The sequence below is a fragment of the Oryzias latipes genome, chromosome 2, assembly GCF_053564925.1.
Source record: "Oryzias latipes strain Hd-rR chromosome 2, Olatipes_Hd-rR_3.1".
Classification (NCBI taxonomy): Eukaryota; Metazoa; Chordata; class Actinopteri; order Beloniformes; family Adrianichthyidae; genus Oryzias; species Oryzias latipes.
In genome coordinates, this window is record NC_136238.1 from 44084152 (window position 1) to 44106607 (window position 22456).

The 22456-nt window shown below is 40.8% G+C and overlaps 2 protein-coding genes across 9 annotated transcripts in view; both read left to right on the plus strand.

The window, feature by feature from the left end:
- The window catches only part of LOC144988851 (protein NLRC3-like), a 46156-nt gene extending 27592 nt beyond the window's left edge, over positions 1-18564 (plus strand). For all 7 annotated transcript variants that reach the window (XM_078939965.1, XM_078939969.1, XM_078939978.1 and 4 more), the window contains 4 exons: positions 12349-12525; positions 15915-16091; positions 17185-17358; positions 17671-18564. The gene's annotated coding sequence lies outside the window, so the exon portion shown is untranslated. The remainder of the gene's footprint in view (positions 1-12348; positions 12526-15914; positions 16092-17184; positions 17359-17670) is intronic.
- LOC144988873 (uncharacterized) overlaps positions 1-22456 on the plus strand; it is a 385609-nt gene that overhangs the window by 287579 nt on the left and 75574 nt on the right. The gene's annotated exons all lie outside the window — the stretch shown is intronic.

Consider the following 22456-nt stretch of genomic DNA (forward strand, 5'->3'; position numbering starts at 1 on the left):
CAGTTGAACTCATTCCATGTAGGACTGTTTGAAATTTTATGAACCCCCTCACAGATTGTTTCCCACTTTTCATCCTCAATGACAATGTTTGCCTCCAATTCCCATTTTCCTTTCAGATCTAATGAATTATCTGACAGGTGTGCCTGCAGACATTTGTACAAATTTGATACTATCTTCTTCCTTGATTTATCAACAATGCTTTTGATCATTAACTGTTCTATTTGAGTTGGTGGTTGTCTCAAAGCCTCCCATTCCCCACACGACCTTAAGTAGTCCCTTATTTGCAAGTATCTGTAAAAATCCTTGGAATCTATACCGTATTTATCTTGTAATTGTTTGAAAGATTTTAAGATGTCTCCGTCAAATAATTGATGTATTGTTAATAAACCTTTTTTGCCCCAGTCTGAGAAACCAGGATCTATCTTGTTTGGCAAAAAGTCTGCTATTTTGGAAATTTTGAGTGCTCTTGAAGTTGTCAGGGGGGCGCCAATGTTTTTCCTCACAGTTGACCATACTCTCTGTGTACACAGTATCAAATTGTTTTTTATTTTGAGGTCTCTCCATTTTTTCTGTCCCAGGAATGGTGCTGTTTCAAGTGAAACTGAGGGAGAAGCATAGTTTTCCAGTTTTATCCAATTTGTATCCTCATCTTGGCTCACCCATTCAGCCAACCCTCTTAGTTGAGCCGCCCAATAATAAAGCTTGAGATTTGGTAATCCTAAACCGCCATCCCTCTTAGAACTACATAATAATTTTTTCCGAATTCTAGGTTTTTTATTTTGCCACACGAATGTAGAGATCATCTTATTTAATATTTTAAAAGTGGAGGATGGGATCCATATGGGAAGAGCTTGAAAAAGATATAGCAGGCGAGGGAGAACATTCATTTTGACCGTTTCTATTCGACCTACTAGGGACAAAGGTAAAATTTCCCAACGTGTTAAATCAGATTTTAAATTTAAAATCAATTTACCGTAATTTTCTATGTACATTTTAGAATGTTGTGATGTAATCATTACTCCTAAATATCTAAACCCTTGGGTGGTCCAGTTAAATGAAACTATTTTATCCAAGTCTGCTGGCCTCTCCCCTATTATCATCATAGCATGCGATTTAGATTCATTAATTTCGTATCCCGATATTAATCCAAAATTCTGTAGGCATTCCAAAAGAGGGGGAACAGAAGCAAGTGGGTTCTTAAGGTATAATATAATATCATCTGCATAAAGTGAGATTTTGTAATCTGTTCTTCCGACTGACACGCCCTGTATTCTTTGGTCTTTTCGGATGAGTTCAGCCAGGGGTTCTATACTAATTGCAAACAATAACGGTGAGAGGGGGCACCCTTGTCTGGTTCCTCTTCTGACTCTAAAACCTGCAGAAGTGCATCCATTCACCCGTACTTTTGAGATGGGTTTTGTATAGAACACTTTTATCCATTTGATGAAATCCGAGTGGAATCCCATATTCTCCAGCACCCGTTCAAGATATAGCCAATTAACCCTATCAAATGCTTTCTCAGCATCCAAGCTTACAAGCATTGACGGTTCTGATGTCTTTTTAGCTGCCAGCATGATATTCAGCGTTGTTCTTATATTATTTATTCCTAATCTACCGGGTATGAATCCAGTCTGATCTGGTTTAATTTAATTCCTTATATATTTCTGGATTCTCTTAGCCAATATTGCTGTCAAAATTTTCACATCACAGCAAAGTAAACTTATGGGTCTGTATGAGGCACAGCTTGCAGGATCTTTACCTTCTTTGTGTATTACTGATATTATTGCTTGAGACCAGGATTTAGGTGGGTCATTTTCTGTTAAAGTATGATTAAAAACTTTTTGTAAAAGAGGCAAGATTTCATCTTTAAAACACTTATAAAATTCACCTGGGTACCCGTCTATCCCTGGAGACTTATTGTTTTTCAGGTTTTTAATTGTATTTTCTATTTCTATCTTTGTAATGGGCTCTACTAAAGTTTCAGCTTGTGTTTTAGTTAATTTGGGCATCTTAATTTTTTCTAAAAAGGCTTTGATCTTTTCTTCTCTATTTGCAATGTCCGGTGAGTCATACAATTTTTCATAATAAGCAGAAAAGGCTTCCGCTACATCTTTTGGGTGGGATACTACTTTCTTTGAGGACGGATTAAGTATTTTTGCTACGCTTCGATTGGCTTGAGCTTTGCGTAATTGGAATGGCAATAATCTGCTAGCCCTGTTTCCTGATTCATAACATCTCTGATTAGCAAATCGTAAGGCTCCCTCTGCTTTATTGGTTAATAAATCGTTATATGTCTGTCTACAGTGGTTTAAAGATTTTAGGGTGTTTTTATCATTTGTCTGTTGATGTTCTCTTTGCAAATCCATTATGTCTTTCTCTAGTTTCTTTTGTTTTTTTTCCCTATCTTTTTTTATTTTAGATGAGATCGCTATAATTTTGCCCCTCAGCACTGCCTTTGCGGCTTCCCATAATATAGTGAGCGAGGTTTCTCCATTATCATTATTTTCCAAAATAGTTTTTCCATTCTTGTTTAATATCGTTGACCACCTTCGGATTGTTTAGAAGAGAAACATTTAATCTCCATTGTCGGATTTCATTGTTATTTTGCAGATTTAATGAGAGGACTACTGGTGCATGGTCAGATATTGTTATCGAGTCAATATAGCAGTTTGTGACTTTATAGGCATCTCTTTTTGACACACAAAAAAAAATCTATTCTGGAGTAGCTGTTATGTACTTTGGAGAAAAAAGTATATTCCTTCTCTTTTGGATGTTTATGTCGCCATATGTCCATAAGTCCCAGTTCCTGCATTGTATTATGCAGCAACTTTGTTTTGCGTGGTGTCGGTCCTGGCTCAAATGGTTTCTTATCTAAATGTTGGTTTAAGACACAATTAAAGTCTCCCCCCACCAACAGGAACCCTTCAGCATGTGAAGTTAAGATGACAGTTATTTCTTTAAAGAAAGATGGGTCATCTTCATTTGGTGCATAAAGATTCAAAATTGATACTTTAACATTCCCGATATTTCCCACCATCATTACATAGCGACCTTTTTTATCAGTAAAGGTTTTCTCAATTGTGAGACCTAAAGCTCGATGACACAAAATGGCTACCCCTCTTTTCTTTTTGCCTTCCCCACAAGTTGAACTAACAACCTGGCCCACCCAATCTCTTTTAAGTTTCTGATGTTCCTTCTCATCCAGATGAGTCTCTTGAAGCAAGGCAATTGAACAGTTTAATCTTTTCAACTGGGATATAATTTTTTTTCTTTTTATGGGGTTATTGACTCCGTTCACATTATAACTAACCACAACAATTTTGTTCATACTTTATGATAAAAAAAATAAGTGTACAACTGCTAAGGTTTCTGCTGAATGCCAACAAACAAAAAAACGACAACAACTGAACTGAACATTTTTCAAAACTCAATAGTTCACAGTTATGGACCTCCAATAATCCAGTGGTCAGCCCCAGGAACAGCAGCAAATAGCTAATCCAGCCCGGAACCTCCCACTCCCGTTCTTTCATGGGCAGGAAGCTTGTGCTTCCTGGGTAGATTGCACATAGTGCGGTGGCGACGGTCTTCCAGGGTTTCCCGTGGTTGTGCTTTTGTCGCCTTAAAGGCCGAGTCCCCATTAGAATGAGAAACACAGACTCATCCAGACAGACCCATCTGATATTTTAACTTTCTTCTCTTAATTTACTTATAGCCGAATGATAAGAAAAATAGTTAAAATTGAAGCTATAAAGTCACTGACAAACTTTTTTTTTTGTTTTTTTTTTTAAATGTTAAATGTCCCTGCAGGTGTTTACATCTTACCTCACCACCTTGCCTACTTTACTCATGTCCAGCACTCTCTGGGTCTTTGTGGCCTCCACTGATGAGGGCTCTAATGTCTGCTGTGCTCAGCTGCAGTCGGTTCTGTCTTCTGTCGTTGTAGTGGGTTTTCCATCCATCTCTTCCTAATTCCATTTCCAAGACATCTCTGTCCTCCATCTTCATGTTTATTCCCAGCTCTTTCAATGTAGATTTTGCTTCCAGTAAGGAGGGGAACAATCTTGCGCCTGATTGCGTGAAGATTCTCAGTTGGGCCGGATATGGTGACTGAGCTCTGATGTTTTTCTCCTTGAATTTTTTAATAACCTCTCGCACCTTTTTTCTTTTCTTCTGTAGATCAGATGAGTAATCCTGGTCAAAATATACCTTGTGCCCTTGGAACTTGACTTGACGTTGCTTCCATGCCTGCTGCAGCACAGCTTGTTTCACTTGAAAGTCCAGAAAGCGAACTATGATGGAGCGTGGTGGCGCTGTTGTGCTTCTGGGTTTCGGTCCAAGGGCTCTGTGGGCCCTTTCCACGTTGATGTCGATCTCTTCTCTGATTTCCAGAGCAGTTTTAAAGAAATGACACACGAATTTCACCATGTCATCCTTCTCAGACCCCTCTGGAATTCCATAAAGTCGAATGTTATTCCGCCGGAGTCTATTTTCCATGTCGTCGCACTTGCTAGCGAGGCTAGCTTCTCTGTGTAGCAAGTAGCTCAGTACTTTCTCGTGCTGGATGTGGCTATCCTCCTTAGAACTCACTCGATTCTCCACTTCGGTTAATCGTTTGTCTAGACCTTCAGTGCGTTGTTTCAGCTCCTCCATCGTATTTTCCAACCTGTTTAGGGAGCTTTTCAGGTCGCAAAAAGAGTCCATATTTTCTTTTCGGAACTTCTTTAATTCCGCTAGCATCTCGGACTCAGCATTAGCATCCGCCATGCTTTTCCATGGTGTAGCTTCAGCTAGCGTTAGCTGTTTGGAGCCTACTTTTCCGTCGTCATTTCTGTTTCCTTTAGCCTCTTTTTTGTTTATTCTTTGGGTCGACATCTTCCCTGCAGTGTCTCAGTCTTGTAAATCTTGCGTTTATTTGTCATTAGACTTTTCTGAAATCTGCTTTTGCCAAGAGTCTGTCGGAGCTAGTCGTTTACGTGCTCACCTCAGCCATGACGTAACCGGAGTCCTGATGTTAAGTTTTCAATGTGAGTTTGTAGGTTGAAGTGGAGGGGGCAGAGGGGGGAGGGCAGGGAGGGAGTTGAGGGTCCTTATTGCCTGATGGAGGAAACTGTCCTTGAGTCTGCTGGTTCTGGCCTGCAGACTTTGCAGTCTCCTCCCTGATGGCAGCAGGTTGAAGTGTCTCTGGGATGGGTGGGAGGAGTCCCCTATAATCCTGATGGCTAGTGGGGGTGATAAATGTCTGAGAGGCCAGTGAGAGGGACCTTGGACCGGTCCGGTGGACCGAGTGGTTTGACGTAAATCCTGCAGCCTTTAACACAAGTGTTCTCTATCTGCTTCTGCTTCCTGAGAAGCCGTAGATGTTTGGAGATTTCATTTTTTTTAAACTTGTCCTGTCCAACAGCTGGGCAGACAGATGAGAGCTGAGGGCCTCTTGTGTTGGACATATTTTACTTTAACAAGAGGGGTTATTAATCTTCAGACAAACCAAAGGTATGTCTGAATAAACCCCTTTTGGAATTGAGGCCAAACTTTATTAATTTCAATCATGTCTGAAAATCTTTGGTGTTGGACCGGACGGAAAAGGAAAGAGGGGAAGAAGAGAGAGGGACGTTAGAGAGAGGGGGGGGTAGGAGGGTGATAATCGGAGGGGAAAGGGGGTAAGACCATGAAGCAGCATAGAGCGGACAGGTTTACTGGTTGTTTATCATTACCGTAAGGTTCAAATGTAGTACAAAAAGGGCGGGGCCTGTCCACACACACACTGAAATGTTATAAACACACCTGCTAGCTGCAAAAATGTCCACCTGTCAACATGTACACAAAACAGATAGTGTTCACACGCATACTTATGCCTTTAAACCAACTAGTGTGAAATATTTCATTCAATCAATCATGCAAACTATTAGTGCAAAGGTGAGCTAACACCTGTGCTCAGGTGAGTGTTTATGTTCTTCTAAAATGGATGGTGGAACGTGACAAGAAGGAGGAGGAGCGCCCAGCCATCCCCACACCCAGACCCCCGCCGTAGCAGCAGCGGCAGCCGGAATCCCCCCAAAGCTACACGGGAGCAGGCAGGGGACAACCGCCCCCCGCCAGACACCGGAGGCCCCGACCCCCACCCCGGCCCACGGCAGAAGGGCAAGGAGCAGCGATGACCAGGCCCCCCACCCCCTAAGTCATGGAGTCAGCCACGGGAGACCAGAGAGACTGAATTCTTTCAAAGTTACTTGAACTTTGGGCTGACATTTTTTCCAAGCTGATATGATCAAACAGCAGATTTCTGTGTTGACTTATGTTTATATTTTTCTTGTTTTTCCAATTTATTAAAATAGTTTTTTTGGCAATACAAAGAGTTATGAAAATGATAGATGGTAATCCTTCTTTTATATCGATGGCACTTATGTCACCAAGCACACAAAGTGACGGTGAAGCCGTGATTGAAACTTTAAGCCAGACTGATAGATCGGCACATACCTGCTGCCAGAGAGCCTGGACAGGCGTGCAGAACCACAGTGCGTGCATGTAGCTGTCGGATAGATTACTGTCACAGTGCTGACAAATGTCTGAGTTGCTGAGACCTATCTTGAACATCCTCTGTCCAGTGTAGTAAATTCTGTGAAGAGTTTTGAAATGGATTAGCTGCAGATTTGGACTTTTTGTCAGTTTAAAGGTGTTTAGACAAAGTTCTGACCAGAAGCTTTCATCTGTGCTGATGCTCAAATCTGCATCCCATTTTGTTGTTGGAAATGAAATATTGTTATCTAAATTACATAAAAGTTTGTATATTTTGGAGAGAGTTTTATTCATTGAGAAATTGATCAGAGTGGTAACTACATCTGGTAGTTTTAAATCGTTGTCTCTGTATTTAAACTTTTTAGTAATAATTGATTTAAGTTGCTGATCTTCCAAGAAGTTATATATTCCGTGTTTGTCTTGAAGTTCCTGGGGAGTTATGAATCTTCTATTAATAATTAGGTGCTCTAGTTATTTTATGCCCCCTGCTTGCCAAGCTGGGAAGTGAATCATTTTGTTTTGTTAATAAGAATGTCTGGGTTGTTCCAGATGGGTGTCATTTTGCACGGTTGAATTGATGATTTTGATATTTTGAGAAATTCCCACCAGGCTGTTAAAGTGGCAATTATATTAATACTTTTGAAACAATCCTGTTTTTTAACTATTTGGCTGATAAATGGAAGATCTGACAGGTTGATCTTTCCACATAACGCCTGTTCCAAGTCTAACCATGAGTTGGTTTCTGGATTATTTTTTAACCATTTTAAGATATATTGTAATCTATTTGCAAGAAAGTAATTGTGGAAGTTAGGTAATTCTAATCCTCCACAGCTTTTTGCAGATTTTAAAGTTTTTAGACTAATTCTTGCAGGTTTGTTGTTCCATAGAAAGCTTGATATGGATGAGTCTAATGTTTTGAACCATTTTAGTGGCGGTTGTGTGGGACTCATTGAGAAGAGATAATTAACTTTGGGTAAGATTTTCATTTTTACCGTGGCTACCTTGCCCATAAGGGACAGAGGCAGGTTGGTCCAGTTTGTTAGATCGTCCAGTATGTTTTTCAGTAATGGGGTGTAGTTTAGCTGCACCAGTTCTGATAGTTTGGGGGGGAAATAAATACCTAGATATTTGATATTTCCTGTTTTAACTGGAATTGTGAGTCTTTGTTCCATATTCCTGTTGAGTGGTAATAAAACAGACTTATTCCAATTAATGGAATAGTCTGATATGGAGGAGAATTTGTTTATGATCATTGCTGTTTCATTTACAGAATGTAAATTCCTTAAAAACAGTAATATGTCATCTGCATAAAGACTAATTTTATGATGGCTGTGTTTGGTTTTTATTCCTATAATGCTCTCATTCTGTCTTATTGCTGCAGCTAAAGGCTCAATGAATATAGCAAAAAGAGAAGGAGAGAGTGGGCAGCCCTGTCTGGTTCCTCTTCCAAGAAAAAACCTGTTTGAAGTCTGTTTATTAGTTCTAACTGATGCATTGGGGTTGTGATATAATATTTTGATCCAATTGATGAATGCTTCTCCAAAACCAAACTTATGGAGGGCAGCAATAAGGAACTTCCAGTTTACTCTGTCAAAGGCTTTTTCAGCATCCAGCGATAGTACCGTCATTTCCTGGTTTTTAATGGTGGCAAAGTCTATTATATTAACTAGTCTACGGACATTATCATCCGAGTGTCTGCCTTTGATGAATCCAGTTTGGTCGAAGTGAATTATGTGAGGAGTGACTTTTTCTATTCTCTGTGCTAGTGCTTTGCAGATAATTTTTACATCTGCATTGATTAGTAAAATGGGGCGATAGCTTGAAGGACTAGTGGGATCTTTGTCTGGTTTTAGAAGAAGAATTATGTTGGCTGAGTTCATGTTAGGTGGCATTGATTGGCTCTCATTGATAGATGTGACCGTTTTATAAAATGTTGGTGCCAGCTGTTCCCAGAATTCTTTATAAAACTCAGCAGGAAAGCCGTCAGGCCCTGGTGCTTTACCATTAGTCATAAGTAACAGAGCTTCATGAAGTTCAGACAACGAGAGCGGACAGTCTAAGTTTGTGATTTGATCATCATTTAGCCTGGGTAGGTTTACATTATTAAGAAATGAGTCAATATTTCGCTTTGACGGATTGATCTGTGATGTGTACAAGATTTTATAAAAGTTTTCAAATGCTTTATTAATTTTGACCGGGTCGTGAGTGACTGTTTGGTCCACAATAGAAGTGATTGTTGAGTTTTCTCTATTAATTTTAAGGTTATTGCCATGTTTGGCAATTTCAGCATTCCTTCTGGTCAGATGGTGGTTCAGATAAGCAGCAGATCCCTTCAGATTCCTCCTTTGATTCATCAGAGCTAGCTTGTGTTTTTGATTCACAAACCTGATGAGGATGCTGGTTTATCCGTCTCCTTTCTCCTGGGGAGCAGGTGGCAGGTCTCGATGGTGTTGAGATCCAGGGAAATCCCTTTAGACGTGAGAAATGATTCCACTTGGTCATCCAGAGACTCTACAATGCTCTCCGTTTCAGCACTGCTAGCTATGCTAGTGCTATTAGCATTAGCAGTGCTAGCTCCAGCTGCATTCAGCTTTGCCCGAGGTCTGATCGGTACTCCAGTGAGAATGACATTATGCATCATTACTTGTTGTTCCACATCATCCAGTCTTTTCTCCAGAATGTCGACCTGGTTTTCTCGTTGCCCGTGTTTAGCGCGGAATCTTTGGAACTCTTCCATTAGCTCCATCAGTGGAGCTAGCTTAGTGGACACTTGTTCCATAAAGGGATACAGCGTAGCTTTGATATCATCAAGAATCTTTTTAAGCTCTTCATATTCCAGGCTTTTCTTGGGGTCAGCTCTCTTTTTGTTTGAGAAAATCAACTTTAGCGGCTATACAACTGTAGTTGTATAGAACTGTCAGATGAATGCATCTAGACATTAAAGAAAAACACAATTATAAACAACAAACCACAACAAGAATCAAGTTTCTCATGCACGAGGGAGAAGAGCAAGAGTGACAGAAAACGTCTACCACGCTTCTCTTCTCAAAGGTTCTGCCTTTCCCTGTGCACCTTTTATTAAGAACACAAGAAGGAGGTACCAATTCAAGACAAAGAGAAAAAGTTCATTGAGGGGTGTCGTCAAAAATGACCCATTTGATTGGATTCTAAGTTCAAACAGAATCCCTTATCAGCTAAGAACAGTGTGTTGTAAAACCCCCTCTTCCTGGCTGGGGATGAGAAGCAGATGAACAAACACAGAACTGTTTTCAGAAGAGGTAAAAAGGTCAATCTGAGTTAACATTTAAACATATATGTACACAAATATATTTACACAATGATAATACTAAAACAATTTCCTTCACAAGAACAACTTTATACAACACTATACAACTTTAGTTGTATAGCCGCCGTGAGCTCCCACGTGTCCGTGCTGTAAATAACTAAAGAACCTATACATTGATTAATAATCAATGTGGTTGCATTAACAAAACAGTTTACCATGTAGTGTAAACATCAACGTTGTAGAAAACAGAAATTTGGCATCGATAGCAGCTGTTAACCGGTCCACGTCATTCATTGACGATAATAATAATGCTAAGCTAACCAAAACTAACTGTAGGAAGTATGGACTCACCGATTTTGTGAAAATGCATCGAAAAACGCGGCTTATTTGTGGTAAGTTTAAACTGGTAGTTGGCTCCTACAAGTTGATAGGTCATATGACAAAGATTAGGACGTGATCGGATGATTTTAAAGTAAAACCGAAGCCGAACATACCTCGTAGCGTCATAATCCGGCTCTCCTGTCATGTAATGCGATTGCTTCCGGGGTAGCTGCTTATAAAGCTAACTAATTGGTTCATCGCGGTCACATGACCCAAAGCACGCAAGGCACATAGTACACACACAACAGGTGGGTGGAAAAAATACAATGGCCCAGATTGACACCCGTGTTACACCAGCATCATAAGCAACATTAGCATTTCATCATTAGCATTTTTACCATAAAATTATTAGGATCATTAGCATGACTTCTTTAGCATCATTAGCATAACATCATTAGCATCATTAGCATAACATCTGTAGCCTTTTGGTAATTTCTAAATAGAAGATTATTTTACTAGTTTCTTTTAACCCTTATTTCCAGTAAATATCAGCGATTGAGGTTTTTTTTTTTGTTAATAGTATAGGCACAAGAAAAAAAGGATGGGTGATCTTATTTAGTTCATACTTTTCTCTGATTCTATTTATTGGTTCATTTGTAAGTCCCTCTATCTATCCAATTGTGATTGGTTCCTGATCTATATAAGACGGGAACAGGTGAGGAAGAAAGGAGAGATGGACAGGAAGTTGGAGACAGAGCACATGGAGACTTTTCCCTCCGGAGAGACAGACGGCTTCCAGTGTGTTTGTAGAGACATTTGGACACATTTGGATCAGAACATGAGCTGGGATTGGTGAGTGGAGGAACTGCGGGTGAATAGCTGTTTTCTGGATGGGAGTCGGAGTGGAGGCTGTGGTGTAACGTGCATCACGCTGGTCACATGGAAGCGGAGTCGTGTTCTTTCTGTTCTCTCTGGATCTGACTGGATGATTGCAACAAACTCCATGTTTTCCAAGAGCAACAACAGGCCTGCAACGCTTTTTCTTGGCTTTAAGGTGCCGGTACAGGGACTAAACTGGACTGTGTGTGTGAGAAAAGCTCTGAAACGGTTTCAATGTTCTACGGTTTGGACTTCTGTGCTTTACTTTGTTAGAAACTAAAGGTGGTAATATGTGGGAAACTTTGATGGAGACATTTCTTTGTCATTTGGATGGAAACCAGAGTTTTCTTTAGTTTAGATAGAGACTAAAAGGAGACATTTATGTTTTAGGAGAACTGCTGTCATTTATTTGATACATTTACACTAAATTGGAGGGTTTTATAGTTTAGGTTGGGGAATTATTCACATTTTTGTTAAAAAAAAATAAGTATTTAAATGTATTTTTAAATAAACTATCCAGGTTTTTATCTTCTGAACTCAGTGAATTCATAAATGATCATCACTAAACACTCATATCTGTTAGATTTTCACTTTGTGAAATCAATGACGTCAAATTCACCGTTTAAATAAAAAGTAGTGATCATGATGTTAGAATTACTTCTAGAATCCAGGACACTAGATATTCCTGCACTAAAGCAGATTGAATTCTATTTATTATATTATAGGAGTTTATGTTCATAATGACAGACTCAGTTTTCTTGTTGTATGGACTTTATTTGATTGACAGCAGGTCATTTTGTGCTATTTGTGTAGTGATGAGAGGATCTTTAGTTGTTTGCAGACTGACTTGGAATATGAATCAGTAACAGAATAAATTTGGAACATCTGCCAGTCACATCTCTGTCTCCTCCCCCCCTGTGTCCTGACCGACCCCCCCCATCTTGTTTCCTGTTAAACTCCTCCCCTGAATCAGAGACACAGTCCTCCGTCCTCACAGGGCTGGAATTTGGACACAGCCTGTGTCTCTTTATTTAGTTTTTGGAATCAGACATATTTGAAATGGAAGCTTTAATCTATTGGATTGTAAATATTTAGTCATGAATAATTCCTGATGATCAATGACATTTCAATTCCTCGTCTGTTTTAACTTCATTTCAAGTCATTGCTAATCTATTGTATTTTCATTCCTGATCATGTTTTTGGGTCCAAATCCAAAAGAAATGAGCAAACAGTGAAAATGTCATCTGTCAGTCTGTCATCAGGGCGGGTCCCACCTGACTAAATGGACCAAGTTCCTGGACCTCCAGCTGCATCACTGCTCCTGAACACACTTTTCTGTCTGATTGCAGGTTGTGGGGCTGCAGTTTGTCAGAGATCAGCTGTGAAGTTCTGGTCTCAGCTCTGAAGAAAAACCCGTCTAATCTGACAGAACTGGACCTAAGCGAGAACCAGAACCTGCAGGATTCAGGAGTTCTTCATCTGTGTGGTTTTCTGGAGAGTCCAGACTGCAGACTGCAGACTCTGAGGTCAGTAAAGAAGCTGAACTCCCTGATGGATGAGAAGAACGGATCAGGTGAAGAACTTTCTGATGTTTCACTGGAAGATTTTCTGTCTACAGCCGTGTTTGAAACAAACTGATGATTGATTCAGATTTTCTTCATCAATTGAATTGATTGTTCTGATGATTGATAGAAACTGATCTGTTTCAATCAGGATCTTGTAGATCAGGATCTCCAACCTATTTTAGAACACGGATCCATTTCATGTCAGAAAAATGTTCACTGATCGGCCTGTAGAAAGTTCAAGTTGGCGTCCAAATTAGTTTCAGCTTCCAGTTTTCAGAAACCCATTCAAAGGATTCTACATCAAATCTATTTGAAGAAAATAGTTTGAAAAGATCTTTAAATATTGAATCTAGAACAGACACTTCCTTTGAATGTCACTAGAACAACAAAAACACACAAACTCCCTTTGGTCAGTGCATCATTCAGTCACTGAAACCAGAAATGACTGCAGATTCATTTACCACTAGAAATGAAAAACTCTCACTAAAAAATGACTCTTTATTTTTGGAACTTTGGATTCAGAAAAGTTTTCTGAGGACTAAAAAATGCTGAAACCTAAAAAGTTCAACTCAGAGCCAAAGACAACCAAAGGACATTTAGAACAGAGTTCAACACTTCATGAACACAATGAAAAGCTGCAAACAACTGATGGACATGAACCATAAAGAAGTGTCATTGAAAGTTCACTGACTGAATGTTAGACGTTTCCATTCAACTAAACACACAACTGGGTTGAATCCAGCATGTGCAAATATCTTGATGGGATCAATGGTGGGATTCAAATCCAACCGTGTACATGGGATCAGAAAACTTTTTCCCATTAAAACAAACGTTCACATGCTCACACTTTCACAGTAGTGTTGAAAATACCGGAAGAGGAAACTTAGTTGTCATATACGTTTATGCAGCAGCTCTGTAATCTACGAGAAGATCTTCCAAACGTGCTTTTATTAATGTTATATATATTATGAAGCTCCTGTTTGCTCATCATTTTATTTTTAATCCGTGTGGTTGGTGCTTTTTGGTGGAAGAATGGAGCTGGAAGAAGCCAGAGGTCTTCCAGCTCCCAGCAGAGGTTAACTCGGGCTAAAATCATTAGCCTTGTTTAAAAATCAAATCCACGCGGTAAACGCTGAAATCTGCATCCTGGCTGCACGTAAATATGTGGGAATAACATCAGCCTTTATTTAGTCGGGACACGACTAAGGACTGAGCGGCATTCTGTATGAAAAGCTCACACTGCCCCAAAGCCGCTGTGTGAGCTGGAAGTCTGAGCTCGGAGACACGGTTCTCCTGAGTCCTGCAGCCGCCAACCCAGAGCGGCGGGACAGATCGTAGTCCGAATGGGAGGGGGGGGGTCTCAGCTGTAGAGGACATGAACAGGTGAACAGAGGAAAAGCAGGTAGAGAGGTGGGGGAGGGGCTTTGGCTTCAAACTGTCAGAGATGGAAACACTGGTGTCAGATTCAGACGCAGCTTTCACTGTTGAAGCAGAGACTCTGGGATTATTTGATGAACTCAAACATTTATTTAATGTGTTTTATATTTACATCATGACAGAAATATGTCAAAACATTGCTGTTTATTTTTCTATAAATAACTTCTTTCTTCATGTATTTTACTTTTCTAGTTGGAAAAATGTATAAAGTCAAATGTTTTGTTAAAAAAACATTGTTGCATAATGAGGAAATAAACACTTTATGTTATTCCTGCACAATATACCACAAATGTATCGTTATCACAATATCCAGCTCTGCAATACGCAGATCACAAAAGACGGGAAAATCACAATAAATGGTAAACCTTAAATGTGTTAAAACAATCTTATGGTAGCTTAAAGCTTTTAACGAATCAAATAAATCTCTTTATGCATTTGACCAATCAGACCAACCAGATATTAATATTCATCCTTTATTAATCTCAGTAATGGTTCCATTATCAGATGATCCTCACATCTCTACATTTCATACAAAAATGTCTCATTGTCATTTTGTTGCACCATGATTATCAATGATGTCATGATAAATAAAAATCAACGTACATTTATTTAAATCACATTTTGAACTAAAGACTAAATCTGCAGCGTTTTTAACTCAAATTCTTGAGTGATTGAACACATTTTAATCCTCTTTTCCATGACTCTGCCATGTTTCTCTGACAGAGTCTGGGATCTTTGTTAGTTTTAGTCCAAGTCTGTCTGTGACGTCACTTTTCTTCCACTTTGTCTCAGATGCAGAAACAATGTCTTTCAGCAGCGACTCTCAGAGGGAAAGTCTCTGTAGATCCAGAGAAAATGTTGCTGATGGTTCCACAGTGGGAGTCATCACGTGCTCAAAGCCATCACTTTAGCACAGAACGCTGGGATGAATGATGCATTATGGGATGTCTGGCTCAGCTTTAGTGATGGTTGAATGAAGAATGTCCATCATTGATCCTTCCTCATCAAAAACCTTCATTTCTGATGCACTGAGAAACATTTATGAACATGTAAAGAACATTTGATTGATCAGCATAAAGAGTTTGATTGATTTATCCAGAGAAACTGACTGAACCGTAGTAGGAGAGTCTCTCTGAGTCTCTGTGTCTGAAACCAGGAGTCCATGGTTCCTCCCTCAGTTCAGAGATTCCAGGAGTCCATGGTTCCTCCTTCAGTTCAGAACCACAGATGCTGCAGTGATTTATGCGTCCAGCTCAGCGCCTCAGTCCAGACTTCTTGATGATCTTCTTCAGCATTTCAGGCCACTGATGTGGCCCTTGGGGGCCACTGATGTGGCCCTTGGGGGCCACCTGGTGCCCACAGACACCATGTTGGTGACCCCTGGTTTAGACTACCAGCAGAACCATCAGCAGCTCCTCTTCAGGGCCACATTCAGACACTTTGGGCCCCGTGGATCCTCATGTTTTTCAAGGCCCCTCTACAGTTTAGAGATGTCAGGAAATGCTTTCAGAGGAGAACTAAAGACTTTTTCAGCTGTTTTTCTGCTATTTGATCATTTGAAAATGACTTTTACAATTTAGGATTCAAGAGCAAGAAATACAATTTAATCTGACATTTTTGAAATGGAAGCTTTAAATCTATTGGATTGTAAATATTTAGTCCTGAATAATTCCTGATGATCAATGACATTTCAATTCCTCGTCTGTTTTAACTTCATTTCAAGTCATTTCTAATCTATGTCATTTTCAATACTGATCATGTTTTTGGGTCCAAATCCAAAAGAAATGAGCAAACAGTGAAAATGTCATCTGTCAGTCTGTCATCAGGGCGGGTCCCACCTGACTGAATGGACCAAGTTCCTGGACCTCCAGCTGCATCACTGCTCCTGAACACACTTTTCTGTCTGATTGCAGGTTGTGGGGCTGCAGTTTGTCAAAGAACAGCTGTGAAGTTCTGGTCTCAGCTCTGAAGAAAAACCCGTCTAATCTGACAGAACTGGTCCTGAGCAGGAACCAGAACCTGCAGGATTCAGGAGTTCTTCATCTGTGTGGTTTTCTGGAGAGTCCAGACTGCAGACTGCAGACTCTGAGGTCAGACTCCATGTTTCAGTTGTGTTCAGATCAATATGATGACAAAGTTGTGTTGACCCACAGTGAGCAGAAATGTCCAGATTCTGTTCTGCAGAAGCATCTTCCTGCAGCTGCTTGTTCTCTTCAAAGATCTGCAGAAGAACTTCTTCTTTTCTTCCTGCAGCTGCTTGTTCTCTTCAAAGATCTGCAGAAGAACTTCTTCTTTTCTTCCTGCAGCTGCTTGTTCCAAAGCCGTCTGCTGACATTTGTGCTCCACAAAGTTCTGCTTGCAGCCATCAGCTCTTCTGTGTTTTTACTCCAACAGACTCCTTTAAAGCGCGTGCAGAAGGAGCAGCCGTGCACGCTCACATGCACTCTGAGTCATGCTGCTGTGTTTCAGCAGATGCAGCTGAGAGTCCAGCGGCTGATGTTTGTGAGCAGACAGTGACAGAGTCCTGCTGCAGCTGGATGCTGCTCTGACAGACACATCCTCCACAAACATCCTCACCTTTTCATCCACAAACATCATCACATCATCCATCAAAGCTCCCAGCAGCTTCTGACTCTTCATTCAGAGCTGAAGTCATGCTTGATCAGGGATCAATGTCCAACATTTGCTGCTGACTCTTCCTCATCACTTCCTTCTTCTCTCTGCTTTGATCTGTTGGAGCTGAAAGTCTCTGCTTGAAGGGCTGCAGCAGAGAAGGACTGGAAGATCATCTCCTGAAAACTGGGAGGAAGACTTTCCAGCATCCTGCTGCTGAAATTCTCCCATGATTCAGTGCTGTTTGGAGAAGAGCTGAGCAGAAAGAGGAAGTGGACTTTTTCTGCTGTTGCTGCAGAAACATCAGTTGGTTTGGATGCAGCCACAGGCTGATGTTTGACTTTCACACATCTGGACTTCTTTCCTGAAGCAGCTGCATGTTGTCCTGAATGTTCCTGAATGTTCTTCTTCTCTGCTTCTGCTGGACTCTTCTGATCTGCTGCTGTTGCTTCACATATTTGGACTTTTTCTAAACTTTCTGATCTTCTTCAGCTCTGAACTCATCAGAAGAAGTGAAGGATGAAAAACATGAACTTTGTCTTTAAACTCAACTCTTTCTTCTGGTTTCAGGTTGATTAAGTGCAGTTTGTCAAAGACCAGCTGTGCTGCTCTGGTCTCAGCTCTGAAGTCCAACCCGTCCCACCTGACAGAATTGGACCTGAGCTACAACAACCTTCAGTCTTCAGTAGTTCAGCAGCTCCAGGATCTGGTGGAGAGTCCAAACTCCAAACTGCAGACTCTGAGGTCAGTAGAGGGTTGGAGTCAGTCCAGCTGCTTCCAGATGTTTGGTCCTAAAGTTAGTCTGAGAGCAAAGATGCAGAGTTTCCTGTGAAGCTGCAGCTTCTCAGTGAAGCTCTGAGGAGAATGATGACAGGCTTCAGGACAACAGCCAATCAGAGCAGCAGAAGCTCCAACAGGTGAAGATGACAGGAAGCTGCTGCTCTGAACAGGACTGAAGCTCCTGCTGCTCTTTCTGCTGCTGTGCTGCATCACTGACTGACAGACCAGGATCAGGAGACACTCCTTCATCTCTGGCTCTACACTTTCTCTCTGCAGGTGGAAGGACTAAAGAGTCTGATGTTCCTCCTGGAGGAGCAGAGAGGAGCAGCAGCAGCAGCTGGTCTGCAGAGATGTTGTGACTGGACGGTGTTCCTGGGAGGTGGAGAGCAGAGTGATGGAGGAATCAGAGGAAGTGGAGATGAGTGTCAGAGCTGCAGCAGGAACTGATCTGAGATCAGCTTCACCGTCTCTCTCAGCATCAAGTGGACAGTTATTGTGCTGCAGCTCCCCCGGTGGACTGATGGAGAACTGCACTTCCTCTTCTCATTCTAACTTGGAGTGTTGATCTGAAACATGGGTTGGATTCAGATGTTCAGCAGCTCCAGGATCTGGAGAAAATCAGACCTGCAGACACAGATTCTTTTCTAGATCATCAGTTGAATCATTTTCTATCATCTCTGTTCTGTTGATGATCAAATATTGACTCATGCAGTTTGAAAGACTCAGAGTTTTGCTTTGATTGATATTTTCCACAGTTTTCTGACTGAACTTCCTTTTTCTTTGGTGTTTTGTGGGTAAAACTCTGTTCTTTTTCATGCTGACAGCATTTTTAGCTGCAGTTTTAAAGAAGTTTCATCTAAATCCAGTAGAATCTCCTCATTTTCTAGAATGTCTAAACTAGTAGAAACTTTCTGAGCATAAAGCCTGTTTTCTCCAGAGGACATGAATGAACAGAGTGGATCTTAGTGAGGAATGACAGCCTCTGGATGCAGAGAATCACTATGATGCAGCTGCTGCAACAACACCAACTGCATTGAAGCAAGAGGGAGAAGGGAGACACCTGCTGGCTGTTTGCAGAACTGCATCTTAGTGTCAAAAGGCTTCAAACTGAAAGCTGTCTGTAAAATTCCTGCAGCCTGTTTGGATCTAATAAATGCTCTTTTGAATCAACTCTGTGTTTTCTATTGATTTCTGTCTTTGACTCACAAACAGACTTGAATCTTTAGCCTTCTCCCTCATCCTGTTCCAGCTGTTCTAATCTTCATGTCTTTGGTTCCTTCTCAGTAGAAATGGGTTGGAAAAGAGCTTTGGAATGTTCAGGTGGTGCTGATGTCTTTCTAGATGGGGGTGGGCAGAACAGATGAGAGCCCCTCCCTCCTGATTCAGAGGGGAACAGTGGGCAGCAGCTGAAAGGAGGGAGTGGAAATGGGAAAAGTTCTCTGCAGGTTTCTCCTTTCCAAGAAAAGAGGGACACGACTCCATGAACAGCAGAAGCTAAAGAGTTGGAAAACATGCCCAAAGCTGCAGCACCACCTGCAGAAAGATGCTTCCTCTTCAGGCTCCGCCCCTCCACATCAAGAAAGATCAGAGTTTCTGCTGAGCTGCTATTGGAGCTTTTAGGAGGTCAGATCTTTAGGAACATTTGCTGTCAATGAAACCAGGAAGTAAAGTGTTTTTAAAGGTCAGATTGATGACATCATCAGTTGTGGAAACACTGGAAAATGGAAATCCAGCAGAGAAGTAAACATCAGGAACTTCCTGCAGGAGAAACTGTTCTAGACTGTTGGAGACAGGAACAGCTTTGGTCTGGGAGTTATCCGTATTCTCAGATGAAATCTTCTCCTCCAATATCTGCTGCTTCCATCACCTGAGAGACTTGTTCTTCCATCCAACATCAGCACCTCTGAAAGAACCGCCTACATGTGTGAGCTGGAGGCGGAGCTGAAATGGGAATTAAAAACTATGAACCAATGTTCTCTTTCTGGATCAAACCGACAGCTTTGATGGACCTGATTGGGATGCAGTTCTGATCAACCGGATGGAGATCCAGTTGATTAGAGTGAATCACGTGTTTTGTTTTTTAATTTGAGGAAATCTTTGTTGCTGTTTTGTTGTTGTCTGATGATGTCAAAGCTTTGGTCTGTGTGGGACTTTGGGAGGTTGTCTGTAAATCTTCTGTATATTTATGGAGATCCAGTTGACTGAGGTCATTTTTCTGACGTCTGACACTAAATCTTCTAACAGATCATCCTATACTTGGTCTGATTTGAATGTCCAGCTCACTGACTGTCCAGTTCTTTCAAACATTAATGTCTTTTTGTCTGGACTTACTGGTGGATTTCCGGTTCCGGGGTTAAGGCAGGACGCGTGGTCGCGGCTCTCTGCGGATACTATCTTCAAATTACTTAAGAAGTTGATTTTCTCCAAAAAGAGAGCTGACCATGCCCCCGAAGAAACCCCAGGAATATGAAGAGCTCAAAAAATCTCTTGACATTATTCAAGAAACGCTGAAAAGTTTTATGGATCAAGTGTCGGCTAAGCTAACACCGCTCTGGGATATGATGGAAGAGTTCCGAAGATTTCGGGCTCAAAACGAGCAGGGAGAAAACCGGGTCGAGATTCTGGAGAAAAGACTGGACGATGTGGAACAGCAAGTAAGGATGAATAATGTCATTCTCACTGGAGTACCAATCAAGCCTCGAGCGAAGCTGAATTCAGCAGGAGCTAGCACTGCTAATGCTAGCGCTAGCGTAGCTAGCAGTGCTAATACGGAGATCGACGCGTCGCTGGAGCAGCAAATACATTCATTTCTCACATCTAAAAGGATTTCCCTGGATCTCAATACCATCGAGACCTGCCACCTGCTCCCCAGGAGAAAGGAGACGGATAAACCAGCGATCCTCATCAGGTTTGTGAATCACAAACACAAGCTAGCTCTGATGAATCAACGCAAAAACCTGAAAGGTTCGGCTGCTTATCTGAACGACCATCTGACAAGAAGGAATGCTGAAATCTCAAAACATGCACGGCTTCTCAGGAAGCGTAAGCAGATTGAGAACACTTGGGTTAAAGGCTGCAGGATTTATGTCAAACCGCTCGGTCCAGAAGACCGCACCAAGGTTCTGGTCGTGAACACCATGAAGGACTTTGAGAAGTGTTTGATCACGGTCGTCTGAATCAACGTGGAGTAATAAATCAAAGAGCCAAATAATTTCAAGAAATATGACACCTGGAATCTTCACTTTCTCCATAAGTCTGACGTCACCTGAATAACAGCAGAGAGTTCTGACCTGCAGACAATTTGACCTCAACTTTCACCGCAGCTGATATCAGCTGAAGAAGGATATGGACCTGAATCTAATGTCTGCAGACATAACATGGAAGAGAACTATTAACTGTTTTGAACCCAGAAGATCAGCTGTTATCAGTAAAAGAAGAAATACCAACCTTGGACAATCGACAGATTGTGGACCCTTTTAAATTTTTTTCCTTACAGCATTACCTTATTATAAAAAAAAAAAAAAAAAAAAAAAAAAAAAAATTAAAAAAGTAAAACAAATGATTAATCACTTATTGAAAATTGTTAAATTGATTGACTTTTGATGATATTACTTCACTAGCTCCTAAAATTGATAAAATGATTCAAAAATCTTTCCTAATGTAGCATAATTTTGCACATGTTTTTAACTTTTGATACTTGATGAAATTTTGCTATGATAACTCCTGAAACAGTGTTGTGTCTATTTTACTGGTATAGTATTATGTTTTAAAGCATATGAATGACTTTTAAAAGTAACATAATTTGCATATATTTCAGATGCTGCATTTGCCATGTTGATTTCTAAAGTTATTTTTGACGTAGTACTTAAGTAATTTCATCTTTGGCACGTGCTTTATTGATACCTTATGATTATTAATTCTGTCTGATAAAACCTAGGAACCGGATATTGATAAATCATGTAATAAAATGGTTATAGTATAACGGGGTGGGATTATATAAGTTCGCTTCTTTCCACTCCCTTTCAAGCAATTTTTATTAATTATGTCTAATTATCCTAAGTTTGATTAGTTACTGTATGAATGTATAACTGATGATTATATTGCTCTTGTGTGTATTACTCCTATTTGATTGCTTGAAATAAACCATTTCAAATCAAATTCAAATCAAAAGGTGTCCTGGTTTGTCCCTGTCTCTCTGTCTCCCTCTGCTGGTTATCTCTGCCATTGCTGTCCTCCAGCCTTTTCCTGCTGGTGTTGGTTTTTTTCTCCACAGGTGTCCAGGATGACTGGCGGGGACTCCTGCTTCACCTGCAGCCCATCTCCACCCTCTGACTGTTTCTGACTGCTGTTCCAGCTCATGGCCGCCAGTCTGTCAGCTAACGTCTGATGGGATGGAGCTGACATCTGCTAGAAGATTTCCTGTCAGACATCAGACGTCTAGCAGCTGATCAGGAAACTGAAAATGAGGACGTCAGCGGAGCAGAAAGAGGAGGAACACCGTCAACAATCATATTGGAGCTCCAACAGGCATTTTCCTGACTCAGCAAAAACATCTGGTTGTTTTTCTTTGTTCTGTCCAGCAGCTGAACAAATGGAAGAAGGTTGGAGGTTCAGTGGACCAAGAGCTGGATCATCTAAAGGAAAACGGGCTCCACACACAACATCTATGTGAGGATTATTCTGGAATTACTGGCTCCATTTGTCTGAATTATGGCTTACAGCTGATAAATTCACATGAATAATGAGGTCAGAAGAGAAAATCTCTATTTTCTTGCTGGTTTCTATTGAATAGAGTGATTCCAATCAGACTAGTGAAATATTCTGAATGTTTCTGAATATCCATTGATCCATGACTTCTGACCAGTTCTTATTTCTGTAACTATGATCTAAATGGACTTTAATGAAAGACCTTGTGATGTTTCCATTGATGCTAAAGCTGACCAATCATCTTATTGGTTACAACACCAGCGCTTTCTGTGTCTAAAATCAGTCCCAGAAGAGTTCAACCATGACTTCAATGGCTGAGCTAAGCTCCTCCCCCTTTGTGTGTCTTTGTGTGTGT